This window comes from Apostichopus japonicus, chromosome 11 (assembly GCF_037975245.1).
Source record: "Apostichopus japonicus isolate 1M-3 chromosome 11, ASM3797524v1, whole genome shotgun sequence".
In the NCBI taxonomy this organism is placed as follows: domain Eukaryota; kingdom Metazoa; phylum Echinodermata; class Holothuroidea; order Aspidochirotida; family Stichopodidae; genus Apostichopus; species Apostichopus japonicus.
The window spans coordinates 4,186,286-4,201,307 of record NC_092571.1 but is presented as its reverse complement, the minus strand read 5'-3'; the positions used below and the strand labels follow the sequence as shown (position 1 = coordinate 4,201,307).

Sequence of the window (15,022 nt, the reverse complement as noted above, 5' to 3'; positions counted from 1 at the left end):
TAAGAGGAGAAAATATATATAGATATATATTTTTTCTCCTCTTAGGCTGCCCGAATTTTTCATGACTTTTGCCCGAATTTCTTGAAAAAAAATATATATATAAAAAAAAATTTCTCCTCTTAGGCTGCCCGAATTTTTCAGGACTTTTGCCCGAATTTCTTGTCCTCTGGAAATATATATATATATATATATATATATATATAAATATGCAGTAGCTTGTCCGAATCTTTTTCAAATTTTTGCCTGACAATTCTATGATTCTATGATTTTCTTTATTTAGCATCATGGTGCCCGAATATTTCCGTGTAACAACACTGTAAGCGCAGTTCATCTGGGCTACCACACTTTTTGCACGATCAATGTTTTTCTAACTAGTCAATTGTTTACCTGGACAAAGGGTGGCGGAACCGGGGGGCACAGGGGGCACGTGCCCCACACTTTGCCTCAGGTTAAAAATGTGCCTTTTTTCTACATAAAAATTGAGGTGCCTCAAGTTAGCAAGAGGCCAGGGAACCAGAATAAACACTCGGGAAGGGCCGTTTCCGGCCATCTGAGGGGTTTGTAAAACCAAAAATTTTCTAGTTCGCTCCGCGCCAACCGATGGTGGCGCTCCGCTCAGATAGTCGTGCATACAACTTTGCAAATCCTGGCTAAGCCCGTGACTTTTAATGAATTTCTGTGGGGCAAACTCAAAGCTATTTCGAATGGAAAAAATTGTTAAGATATTAACAAGAAACTAAACTCTTATTCGGAAGATTTCTACATTAGCAACTAGCATGATTTCACCTCATTTTGTCTCAAAAGAAAACTTGTTCTTGGTTTCCCAATTTGAGCATTGGATATTGCAGTGCTAGTATGCATATTTTCCTTTAGGAGGGGGGGGGGGCGTTGATGGAGTGATGTGTATACACAAATATGATAATGCAATAAGAGTTATAAAAGGTAACTCATTCATTGATTGTTTCTTATTACTACAAGGTCAAACAATGTTAAACCAGAAGACTACGTCCTCCCACTCGTTCGTATGATCATATGAGTTCCACTACGGTGCTACTATGATGATTTACGTCAATTATGGCAACTGCGTACGAAAGATGCCCTCCCATAAAACCCATCCAAATGTATACAATGTGCAAATTGCATTGTGTCTGTACACAGTGTATAGGTGCAGAGTACTGTTTGATACAGTAAACACAGTAGGTAATAACGAACCAATATTAATTACATACCAAAATAAAAATTGGACCAGTGGCTATTTAAGGCCTAGCGTGGGGTATATTCTGCATTGTACAGGTGCAGAGTACTGTGTGATACAGTACACACTGAAAAAATAAACTAGTCAATATTGCCACGGACTAACGTTAAATTAGTCTGTAACGTTAGTCAATGCACACGGACTAGCAAAAATCTTCGTTTCATCGCTGCTTCTTAGTTAGTTTACACTGACTAAGGAAAATATAATCGCAGCTTAGTCGGTGGCGACGGACTAAAGTATTTTAACCCATGGACTTAGAACGATACGGACACCCGGTTTACGCCATAATCGTAGCTTAGTCGGTGTCGACGGACTAATGTATTTTAACCCAATTCGATTCACTTCAATTTGGAAACCGAGAGGCAACGGCAGCTTGCTGGGCTTGGCATAGTTTCATACGATCACTCTAAGCAACTTTCAACCGTAAATTACCCAAGAAGGTCTTTAGAAGAATGGAGGTATTAACTGCATCATCGGCCTACCTGTTATTCCTTTAACTTGAAGGTAAAATTAAAGTTAATTGTTAGGCCACTGGCACTAGTACTGTATTATGGTTAGTGTAACGCTACCGTTGTCACGTTGGCGTTTCGCAATACACAAGTGCAATTACAGTGAGTAGCCTATAGGCTTCTACTGGGTACTGCAGTGCATTCTCAACACTAAAGTGTGCATTCTAAACACCAATTAACAATGTGTTATGCGTGTATTGGGCTAGATTGAACAGTGGCACATAATCTTCTAATTTATTCCCAAACAAATGCTGGAACTATAAGGCTCAATAATTTATTTGAAGTCTACACTCATTTGGAAAAGATTTCCTGTAATTTCCCATGTGAATCTAAATGGGTAGGCTTTGTGATATTGAATAAGCAAGGCTAGACCTTCAAACGTACAGTCACAGTAGGCTGAGCAAATTATGTTGGCTAGTCAACGGTATTACATGTTGCGAGCAGTCAGGATGCACGCTTCAGTTCTATTTAACCTTTTCATTTATCATTTTTTAGTATTTAATTTCCGGTCACGCCCAGGAAACAATTGCGACATTCCTTCACGGTCGACTTGCTTACTGTAAGACGTATTAACCGTTTTTTCTCAGGAAAGCTTGATAGTCTTGAAGTTATTATAACATGTGCTTTTAGTATACTGCCAAAAGAGTAAGTTGTTGTATTTGTATAGATATTTTATGTAGCAGGGATGTAAGTCTTCCGTATTTTTACGGAAATCCGTTTTTTTTTTTTAATTCCAATAAATTTCCACAAAATTGTTCGAATATCAAAGACACAACGCGGCAAAAATGCCTGGCCCGTTGCAGCAAGCTAACTTCAATTTTCACTCATCGATCATTTCCAGTTTCGCATCATCGCATTGCACTGTACAACATTGTGCCATGTGAATATCGTTGCGTACGTGCGAACTTCAAATCGCTATAGCTCATTTCTGTCGTTGAAAAACCTTGCCAAATTCATGTTGATTAGACTGCTAATTAATAGCTTCGTAACTGCTGGTGCTCGACATAAGTTTTGGAATTAACGCTTGTGATATTTGTGAGCGGCGGAAATCTACGGGATACGCATATGAAAGTCGATATTTGTGATCGCATTCGAATGTGAGACTGTTTTTTATTCCGTAGTTCGCTGCGACGTATTCGTAACTTTGAGCTAGCCTAACATAACGATAGTGTGTAAGTAAGAACTAGGGGTAGGATGTGTTAGCGCTAATACTTCTAAGCTAGCCTAACATACAGTAACGATAGTGTGTAAGTAGTCAGAGCTAGGAGTAGGATGTGTTAGGACGGCATTCACCTGGGGTCTCCGAATATTTTCCGGTTTTTTTTTTGCTGCACTTACATCCCTGATGTAGAAGTAACGGAAAATTTACTATGTTTAGTTTGGTCTAATTGCACGGTTTTTTTTTTCTGTCCAATGTAGTGCAGGGTTCACTTGCGCGAATTCAAATTATTCTGTTTATGTATATGTATATGCATCGATTCTTAGATTATGTTTTTTGACATTTATTGTACTTCAAGCATATCTGTTTAGTAGCAAATTTTAAAGGTTAAGATTAATTAGTTTTCTCTTTTTGATCCTAGATTGAATGAAACTCATTGGCGTAAATAATAAATCAGATGATACAGTTTAACGCAGTTGCTAAAACTCTGGGTATTCTCTAGTCTTCGCCGGTCCATTATATACTTTAGTACTACTAGTAAGACTAAATCAAAACGACCGAAGACAAACTTAGTGTAACAAAGTACTGATTCTCCTCTAGCCTAGGTCTAAACAGGCTTGTTATGTGAGCAAGCAAAATAACAAAAACGATTAGGCCTATAAATAAGTTGGCTCAGTGCATTTCTGTTTCTAAAATTTTATATTTTTAAAGATCATAAAAACAAGCAAAGATTTAGCCCATGTTTTATTATCTCTGTACAGTATTCTGGGCATTTGATTCTGGTTGCAATGGTGATGACACTCTCGTTCAAATTTTCAGCTTTATACAGTCTGCTTCAAACTTTGGGATTGTTTTTTGAGACTATAGTGGAAGCAAATCTCACATAACTTTGTGGTGACAACTTTATTTTTTTTTTTTCAAATGATGAATACTTTGCTGTTTCTTTTTTCCAGCAGGAATTGAAAAGCCAAATATCTAAGTCAAGGGTGAGCTTTCCTGTGATGTACGACACCAGTGTGGAGGCAACAACAGAAGAGGAGAACTGTGTTATATATAGCTTAAAGACATGTTTTAAGATGATATATTGGTACCCTTCGCAGAACAAAAGAGTTTATCCAAGAGTCCAAAAAGCAAAGGAACAAGTACCATAGAGAAAAAAGATGAAAGAGTGAGTTTAACTATTGTACCCAACTGTTTAATGATATTTAAGATACTTTTCATAACCTGTTTAAAAAAAAACAGTCTAGTATATCATTTACGTGCAAGCTTCATAAGTTTGGTCAAATTTTCACTGATCTGTAGAGCGGGAGTCCAGAGGGTTTGGTTAGCTGGGAAGGTAACCAATTGCCTGGTACATCACAATGTTCACAATGCATTCCTGTATATGAAACCTGACGACTGGCAAACCGACTGTGGTGGATGTGGCTGGGAGAGCAATTTTAAAGTCACCTAATAGCTAACCTAGAGCAGCTTTCATGGTAACCACATCAAAGTAAGAACAATGTGTCAGGTATGGCCCCAAGAGCAACAAATGGCCATCGCCAGTAATTATTGGTGGTGGGGTACCCCTGCCAGTGATCTATAATTGACCCCTCACGGCTGACCTAGGTCAGCTCATGAGGTAACCACTTGAAACCTACTGGAAAATGTTGGTTAGGACTTCAGATACAAGGGATGGGCATTGCCAGTAATTTTTATTGGTGGGGTACCCCTGCCAGTAGACCCCCAATATGCCCATCCCCTCATTGACCTAGGTGAGCTCATGATTTGACCAGTTGAAACCTACAGGAAAATGATAGGTATCACTTCATATGTAAGGATGGGCATTTCCAGTAATTTATATTGGTGGGCCACCACTGCCAGAGTCCGCCCATCCCTTACATATAGAATCCTGTCAATAATTTTCCAGTAGTTTTCAACTGGTTAAATCATGAGCTGACCTAGATCAATGAGGGGGGGGGGCTTTTTGGGGGTCTACTGGCAGGGGTACCCCACTAATATAAATTACTGGAAATGCCCATCCCTTACATAAATATAGAGTCCTGCCAATCATGTTACAGTAGTTTTCAACTGGTTACCTCATGAGCTAATCTAGGTCAATGGGGGATGGGCATTTTGGGGGTCTACTGGCAGGGTTACCCCACCAATGTAAATGACTGGAAATGCCCATCCCTTACATATGAAGTGATACCTATCATTTTCCAGTAATTTTTCAACTGGTTATCTCATGAGCTGACCTAGGTCAATGAGGGAATGGGCATTTTGGGGGTCTACTGGCAGGGGTACCCCCCCAATATAAATTACTGGAAATTCCCATCCCTTACATATGAAGTGATACCATTTTCCAGTAGCTTTCAACTGGTTACATCATGAGCTCATCTAGGTCAATGGGGGATGGGCATTTTGGGGGTCTACTGGCAGGGGTACCCCACCAATAAAAATTACTGGCAATGCCCATCAGTTGTATCTGAAGCCCTAACCAACATTTTCCAGTAGGTTTCAAGTGGTTACCTCATGAGCTGACCTAGGTCAGCCTTGAGGGGTCAATTATAGATCACCGGCAGGGGTACCCCACCACCAATAATTACTGGCAATGGCCATTTGTTGCTCTTGGGGCCATACCTGACATATTGTACTTACTTTGATGTGTTACCATGAAAACTATCTAGGTTAGCTATCAGGTGACTTTAAAATTGCTCTCCCAGCCACACCCACCACAGTCGGTTTGCCAGTCATCTGGTTTCATATACAGGAATGCACTGTGAATATTGTGATGTACAAGGCAATTGGTTACCTAACCAAACCCTCTGGGCTCCCGGTCTATTGGGATCATTATTAACATGATTAACATAATTATTAAGCTTTGAAAAATAACTTGGTGTTATGCTGTGCAAAGCTAATAATTATTTGGTAAAGCTGCTATTCCTGGCTTATAATTTGAGGGACCTAGATTTAAATGTATACCTCCCAATATGTTGTAAAATTTTAATGTAAATGTATGTTTATGATAATGTGAGTTATCATGTGCTATATCTGTATCTGTGCTTACACGTATATCATATTTTCTGTTCACAGGTCAATAATGGTGCAGATTTTGGCTTCCTGAAGACAAGTGGGAGGCCATTTGTAGTTAAGAGAAACACTCTTTGTTCGTGAAGACTTAACTGACCAGTGTCGATTAGGGTACCACTTTAAAACGAAAGTCATGAGGAACCCTTGCCCAAGATTCAACTTTGCATTATTGTGCAGTGCTATACTTTTGCGATTCATGTTTGATCCATTAACTTTGTTGGAAAAAAATCAGATTTTCAGATTTTATTTACAGTGATTTCTTCTCTATCTGTCGAAAGTCAGCCTTTTGTAGACATCAGAAGTTTTATCAGAAATAAATACTGCCAACGTACACATTATTTGTGTTTCTTCTGCTCTCTTTTCTTTCAGTGATGCTAGTCAGTGAAACTAGTCGGGTTTAATTCTTTCAGTGATTCTAGTCAGTGCAACTAGTCAGTCGATACCGACTAAGAAAGGTTAGTCGGGAGAGGCACCATCCTGACTAATGTAAAACCTGCTATAAACTAGTCGGTGGCTCATATAAATTAGTCGGTAAAGACCGACTAATCTCACCAACTAATGTAACCGACTAATATACATTTACCGACTAAGAAATTGTTGGTCGACTAAGCTGACGGACTAAGCTGACGGACTAAGGAATCCAACTGACTAAGGAATAAATTAGTCGGTATAGCACGGCTATGTTAGTCGGGAGAGGCACCAGATGGACTAACGTTATGTTAGTCGGTGAACCAATTTAAGTTTTCAGTGCACATAGTAGGTAAAATTGAACCAACATTACATACTACATACCAAATTGGACCAGTGGCTGTTTAAGGCCTAGCCTGGGCTATTTTCTGGTGAGCCTCTAACATGGGGTGATGGCAAAATCTCAATTAACCAATGTATACAGGACAGAATATGGAAAATGTAGTAGGTGGGTGGCTACCTTTATTTTCACTAATTTCTTATCCCAGGGAGAGAAATTGTTTTGCTGCTCATGAATAATTCATTGGTGTATTAACTTACAAAAAATGCAACATTCATTACTCATTAGGCTAATCCTGTAATGCGTCATTATGTTTGGGGAGTACAGCTGCTGCAAGAGAAGTTTCCTTGTGAGACTGATTTCATATGCTATTAACCTTCAAGTTTAGTCTTTAGTAGTATTTTTACTACGATTAGAATCTACACGGTTGGCCTAGGCAGTTTCTGTTACTCTCGGCATCCCATACTTTCCGCTGATCACTTTCCGCACACAAATATCAGATGCGGACTCAATTTTTTTTTTTTACTTGTAAACATGTACATTGTATGTTCTTCTGCAATTGTAGGAAACCAAACCGAGATGATGAAAATAATCTGGGAAAGTATTAGAGAAAGTCCCTTCCCAACTTTAAATGTCCCATGACTTCTTCAGTGCCACCTCAATTTTATTAGGCCTAACATAACAGGAGGTCTCTGTTGAAAGAGACCTAGGTATCTACATTGACTCATCTCTGCAACCTTCTAAACATTGCCATCTTGAAGCTGCTAAAAGAGGTAATAGGGTTTAAGGTATGATCAAGAGGAACTTCAGTTTTCTGAAAGAGGACATCGTAGTTAGGCTTTATAAGCAGTTGGTTAGGCCTCATCTGGAATATGCTGTGCAGGCTTGGAACCCATATTTTGTTAAGGATAAGGAAGTACTTGAAAAGGTCCAGAGGCGGGCTACTAGAATGATGTGTTCCTTAGTTCAGGCGGTTACAATTGTTGAATCTCACCACACTGGAGCTTAGGAGGTTACGTGGGGACTTGATTCAGGTTTTCAAGATAGTGTATGGTCTTGACAATTTATCCTTTACCGAATTTTTCATGTTTGCTAATAGTACACTCAAAAAAATGAAGTGTTAAATTTGAATCGTAAAGTGTTGAATTTAACACCCCACCCTGTTTGGATTAGGGACAACACCCACCGGGTTAAATTAACACTTCAGAAGTGTAACATAATATAACACTTTGCGAGTGTTGCCTTAACAACACCCATACAAGTATCAAAATAACACTTCCTGGTGTTGAAGGTACACTACAGGGAGTAAAATTAACACAATAAAGTGTTCATTTGTTAAAACTTCTGGGTGTCAACATGACACTTGAGGAAGTAAAATTAACACCATAAAGTGTTCATTTGTTAGCACTTCTGGGTGTCAAAATTGCACTTCAGGGAGTATAATTAACACTCTAGTGCACATTTTTTGGCCTTCTGGGTGTCAAAGTTTTGCTTCAGTGAGTAGAATTACCACCATATAGTGTTCATTTGTCATCTGTGTCAAGATGATACTTAATGGACTCTCAACACACAATAGTGCTCTCTCGTTTATACTTCTGGATGTATATTTAACTGCTGGTTTGTAAAGTTTTACATGTTTATTTTGTAACGCAAATACAATACTGTTATGTAAAATTTTGCCAGAAAAGTTTACATCGCACCCGTTTAGTAAATATTTTATACAGGTTTTAGGTTAATTATTACCTAGTAATTAGGTAAACAATATGGATGCATGTTTGAATCGCTCACAGCAGAAAGTTACATTTAAGAGAGAGCAAAAAGCAATGACAACACAAACAATTCAGAATGTGGGATTTTCAGCAATTAAACACCCTACTACCTTCTTATTCCAGAGGTCCATTTATTATATCCCATTAAATGTAAAACGAACAATTTAGGCTATAAAAGTATTGTCTTGTGGAATTAAGTCAACTTAAAAGTGCCAACATTTTCAAATGCTACGGTGCAGTTACTTGGTCTTTATTTTTTTGCACATGCCTTTTGGTTTCTAGATTAAAGACAAAGAAACAACTCTTCCCAAAGTCAATTTCAAATAAGCAACAACTTTAGAAAAATTCTGATCCATGGGATGAGAAAACATGGAGTGCTGTGTATGATGACTGCTACACTACAGTGACTATGTCTTTGTTGTTGGCAAATGCCTTTTGGTATTCCAGATTAAACGCATGAAACAACTCTTCCCAAAGTCAATTTCAAATAAGCAACAACTTTAGATATATGCTGATCCGTGGGATGAGAAAACGTGGAGTACTGTCTATGATGACTGCTACACTGCAGTTACTTTGTCTTTGTTGTTGGCTCGTGCCTTTGGTATTCCAAATTAAACACAAAGAAAAAACTCTTCCCAAAGACAATTCCAAATAAGCAACAACTTTACATACATTCTGATCCGTGAGATGAGGAAACATGGAGTTCTGTCTATGACAACTGCTAAACTGCAGTAACTTTGTCTTTTTTGTCGGCACGGTGAGCATAAAAATCTCGAATCTGGTTGCGTTTCACACCACCAGGCAACTTGTAGACAACTTTTTGGAAAAATTCCCAGGCACCGAGACTTGAAATTTGGTATAATTCAGATTTAACACGTAGAATAATTTGAAGCAAACATCAATGGCTTCATAAATGTCCTCTGGGGTAGGGCATGTCTCTGGATGATCACAAATGACTGCTTGGGGTGTATTTTGCTTCCTCCAAGAAGTAACACATATTGCTGAGGTCTTTCTGAAATCTTTTGCAAATAGAATTCCAAGTTGATGCTTCCTAAGTAACAACAAAGAAAAGAAAAGAAAATTCCCATCATAATGAAGTTGTGTTAAAACCTTCTTGGAGCATAAGCAGTTTTTTACATGTACCCCTCACAAAACATGAACATTCCTAAAGAAAATGCCCACAATTTAATCAGTTGTGATTCTAACTTCTTCAAGTACGTTTGAATCTAGAAAGCCAGATGGCCTATATTGATTACTTGTCAAAACAGGAACTTGCATTAAACTTTCATCAGACAAGGTAGGCAACTTTTATAACCAATGCATCATGTTAACAATGCTTAAAACAATGCTCACTCCCACTGTATGCAATTGTGTAGATTGATATGAATTATAACAGCTAGATCACTTCCATAAGATAGGTAAATTATAGTTGGGCCTAGGTCTAAAAGTATCACCAATCCACATCAGCTTCGGCCTACTTGCTACAACTTACAAGCTAAAATGGCAATTAGTGGTAATTATATATTGCATTACATGAATATATGTTTATCCCTTATTGAACATAGTACCAGCGTAACTATAGGCCCATGCCCGATGCTATTTAAAATGCATTGTCTTGAAATAGCCTTAGTATACCCTACTAGTACTAGGCCTAGTAGTAGTACTACTTAAAAAAGTGACTCGCAGGGTATACGAAGTTACGGTTAACGCACAAAAAGGAATAGAATGCACTAGATTACAATAAAGGCCTAGACCAGTCCTCCGTCCGTCCGAAGGCAATTCCGTTTAATGTTTACTTGTATGTAGGCTACACTGATTCTTTGACAATTATGGGTTGACTATGACAAACAGCAGCTAGCCTATTATATTAACTTATAGTATGACTTTAACGTTAGGTCTACGTAACGCAAGCGATTCAAATGCATTCGTCTACCCAGCTTAGTCGTGTGTCTCTAAGCATATCTCGTTCTTGTCACGTACACTTACATAATATCAAAACATACCTTCGAATTTTTCAATCAATTCTTCCAGGCCCAAGTCTCCTATAACGTCATTTTCATGCCATTGTAGCTCGTTATCGCACACTGAGTACGTAACGTTTTGTGGCTTGAACGTATATATGGCTGTGGTTACTATAGTACATTTAGTAACGATAAATGTCGACAAACTGGTACAAGTATTGCTAGGTACGGTAAATGGGTGTTCACGGTACGGTGGTACCGTTTAAACACTTAACTTACACTAAGAATCCAGCTGACGGGAGGTTTGACCAATCAGAATGCTCGAACTGAAAGTACACTTCTGCAGGTGTTAAAAAATCCACGCTACATAAATTATGTAACCCTACTCAGGGTCAGAGTAACCCTTCAGGTGTAGGGTGAACGGTTACACCTGGAAAGTGTTAAAATTCAACACTCCATTTTTTTGCGTGTAGTTGTACCAGAGGTCATTGTCTTAAACTCCAAAAGTCACAAGTGGGATTAATATTCGGCATAACTTTTTTTCTAATAGGGTTGTAAATGAGTGGAACCGTTTGCCTGCGAAAGTTGTACTTGCAAGTAATTTCAATGGGTTTAAGAATGCTTTGGAGAAGCACTTTAAGCATTGTAATCGGGTCTGAGGGTTTGTGTCTTCAGTTTTTTTCTCTCTCCTATAGGGTCCTTGATGGGGACTTGAGTGTCCCTCCTGATCCTTTTTTTCTACCGTAAACTAAACTATATTGTTAGGCATAGTCTACATCAGGTTTACCACTGCCGTAACCAAGATTCAAATCATGCAACAACAAAAAAGGTTATACACAGTATATATTTGTAGGCTACCTAACGTTTGGCTATTTTGCTAGGTGTACACGATGCACCCCAAACCAATCTTAGCTAGGTTTTGCGTAACTGCCACTGAGCTTATTACTTTTAATTTTTTAGAGTAAGAGCTTACTGTTCATAGCCTAGACAGTAACACTAACGGGTACAAGTAATATGCTGAGTAGGCCTATGACTAAGAATTAGTTACCGGGGTGCCTAGCATAATTTGTGACAGTGGTCCATTTATATTTATTCATAACCCAATGTTTTCAAATGGGGTGACAAACAAAGAAATACCACGAAATTTCTATAAGGAGATTCTGGTCAGAGCAATTGTCTCTGTTCCGCCCAAAACATTTTAGGTGACGAACTTGTTGCCATGTAGCTTAGCCTATGTCACATTGCAATGTAAGGTTAACGTTATGTCCTACTACTTAACGCTACGGCTAGGCTACTTTCGTGAATCTCGCACGGTATTGAGAACAACTTGTGCCTTAAATTCCAGACCCCGAAAGGCCAAGATATCGTGATTTAAGCAAAACTGCTTTCGTCCCGCAGGGCCACTTCTTTTCTTAACCTACGCCTAACATTCAAGCGAAATACTTCAAGAATGTATAAGAAATATTAGTGAGAGTTTACATCAAGTAGTTTTACCGAATATAGAAAGGTATAGTATGTATAGTATCGTTGATGCAGTGCTATTGCTGTCTGTTGATTGTTCGTATGACATACGACATTACGTACACAACAAGGCAACTCGGCGATGAATTATACGTGATGCATACGCACAGAATCGTTTTCTGTGGCCATGGCTCCGTGCCAAACTTTTTGGTTTGACGTCATCATTTTTCTACAACTCGTAGTCTTAGCAAAAAAATGCTGTAAACTGCAGTCATTTTCTTTACATTTAGATCCAATTATGACAAATAATTAATATCTGGAGTATAATATCCACGTAAAACTGAAATTTATGTATTATTAAACTTCATTTTTTGACACTGCTCTTAGGATTCAGTAAATTCGACATTGTGACATATGTACAGATAAACGAAACGGCGTGGAATTCTGTCCCCCTCCAGAGCTGAGACCCACATCTAAGCTCGAGAATACTCTCTCGCAAAAACGAAACAAAGCACACTATGTTTTTATCTTCTTGTTATGATCAATTAAGTGATTGACAATTGTATCGGACAAAAAGGGATTTTTCTTTGAAGAGGTTCTTTTCAACACATTCCAGGTAGAAAGCCATCATTTCAAAGCTAGCTCTTTTACGTGGTCATCGTTTGTGCAGCGTATCCGTTTCTCCAACATACATCATTAAAATTCATAACAAAAAACGAATTCACGTATGTTATTAAACTTTTCAACTCTCGGTTTGCCATTTATTTCTAAATGCAACAATTGTTATGTATTTTATTTTCTTTAACCAGACATCGTCGTTTATATCGTTGATTTGACGGCCCGGATACAAACAAGTCAACATTTTGCTATGTTGTTGCAGGTGCTTTGAAGTAATGCGCTAAGCGGAATCCAAAACCAAACCCTACACAGAGTAAGTAAACTATCAGCAACGAATCAACCCAGTAAAATACAAACTTCTGCCCTACTGACAATGATCGGTCACCAGTAATCAAGTCCGAAAAAGCCTTGTATTATGTAATCTACAATTTGCAGATGACGATTCTGTGCGGACAGCTCGGTCAAACAGCTTTTACTAATATGATCTCCTGAATATTAGAAGGCCGAGACAAATCCACAGAAGACTCTGGTAACGCAATGTTTCAATAATGCTAACAATAACATGATATGGAGTACTACGTTGTGGTTCCGAGTTCTGTAACATATTTGCAACCAAACGACGCACATGTAAGCCACCCCAAAAGCTGCAAAAAATAAAAATATGGCAAATTTTCATTTTCTACTGCTAAGAACAGTAGCCTCAGTAGATAGTTTGCTGTTTGCTGGGCAAATAAACAACACCCGAATCCCCAGTGACGAAAATCTTATATAAAACCATTCTTTTAACAAGTTCTGTTTTACCAGACCAAATGAAGTAAAACATTACCCTCTCAAGTCAAGTTAATACGTTGCGATGGATGGCATAAGCCGTGCTCGGGTACCACGAAACAGGTGCCGCGAAACGGTTTACGACCATCACCATTCCAAGAAGAGACAACCAGCCCTCAGAAAAGCTATCAATTCTGCGCTCAAACAAGCTTGCCATCCCTTTCCACGTGACATTACCAGGTGCGTCACAGCCAAACCATATAACATTGATTTTGATATCATGATCCGACCATGACGCACTGAAAGACAGAGTATTGAATCGCCAGCTATCAAGACGAAGACCGTTTGTCCTCAGAGGATTTAACTTTGCCCAAGTAACTTTCTGAATCACCACCAGGTTCTCAGACAGGGCTTTGCAAGAGGGCCGACTTGATATACATGTAACATCATCTGCGTATTGAACTTATTGGACACTCTTACCACCCGGCAACACCAAAGGAACGAAACGAACATCTTCATGAATCATATGACATTGCCTCTCTAAATAAAACAAAGCAGTGGAGATAAAGGGCATCCTTGACGTTCCCCTTTTCCACAGAAAAAGAACTCAAACTTTTGGTGTATAAACTAGAAATCCAATGCAAACATTTGGGTTAAGTCCAAACTTTTCGAGAACTTTCATTAAAAAGTCGTAATCCACCATGTCGAAGGACTGTTGATCAAAAGAGACCAACCCACACAACAAACCAAGTTCTATGACAGATTCAGTCGAGTGACTCATTGACCAAACATTTTGCCGGATACAATACCCTCTAACGGAACAAGTCTGGAGATCACTTACAATATGTTGCATTGCGAGTGATAAACGTTTTATGTGTTTCATCGATTTGTTTGTTCTCCAAGTTACTAAATCGTGATGATCGAGGTATATGATACTAAAATTCGACCATTATGTTTGTTCATTCTTACTTTAAAAACAGAAATATACCTCTCCCTCCCATTTCCCCTCCCGAAGTCCCCTCCCATTTTAAACCCCTGTTATGGCAATGTGATAATGAAGTCATCCGAAACAATTCTGTGTAAATTATATTACCTGGCTTAAAGTCGAGGTTTCCTAAATGTCAAATAACTCATTACGAAGCAAGTTCAGTCATTATATTTATTAGTCTCTTTTACTATCTTGCAATGGACGAAACACAGTGCGTAGAACTTGGAGAAAAAAAACGTTGCATTCCTGGTAAAAATTATGAAATATGACCTGTGAATTTCAGATCAATGAAATCATATGTAACAAAACAAAAGCAAGCAGAATGCTTGTTATTTGTGTATTAATCGATCACGGTGTTGTAGTCTGGCTTATATCCTGAAGATCCCCGCGTAGAATTTGAAATTAAGAATGCCAAGCACCGTACGTTTACTTTACTTTAACACCGTAACTATTCCAGGAAAAACTATGGATGTTTTCGTTAAGCGAAAAGCGGAGTGTTCCTAGATGTTTCAAATAAGTGCTATTTGGCGGATATCAGATGAGACTTGCGCCGAGTAACCTGAACACCTATCCAATGAAATGCTTTTGTTAATTATAAATTCCATAAAATGAGAAGTTTTGAAAGTACCAAACGAGTGTCTCGAGGGTAGTTCATGCGGGTCCCGAGAAGTGATCGATGAGATAAGAACCCAGAGGTAAGGGTACGGTTGATAT

The 15,022-nt window shown here is 38.5% G+C and overlaps 1 protein-coding gene across 6 annotated transcripts in view; it reads left to right on the top strand.

The window, feature by feature from the left end:
- Positions 1-15,022, top strand: part of LOC139975860 (TPR repeat-containing protein DDB_G0287407-like) — a 136,499-nt gene that overhangs the window by 26,255 nt on the left and 95,222 nt on the right. The window lies entirely within an intron of this gene.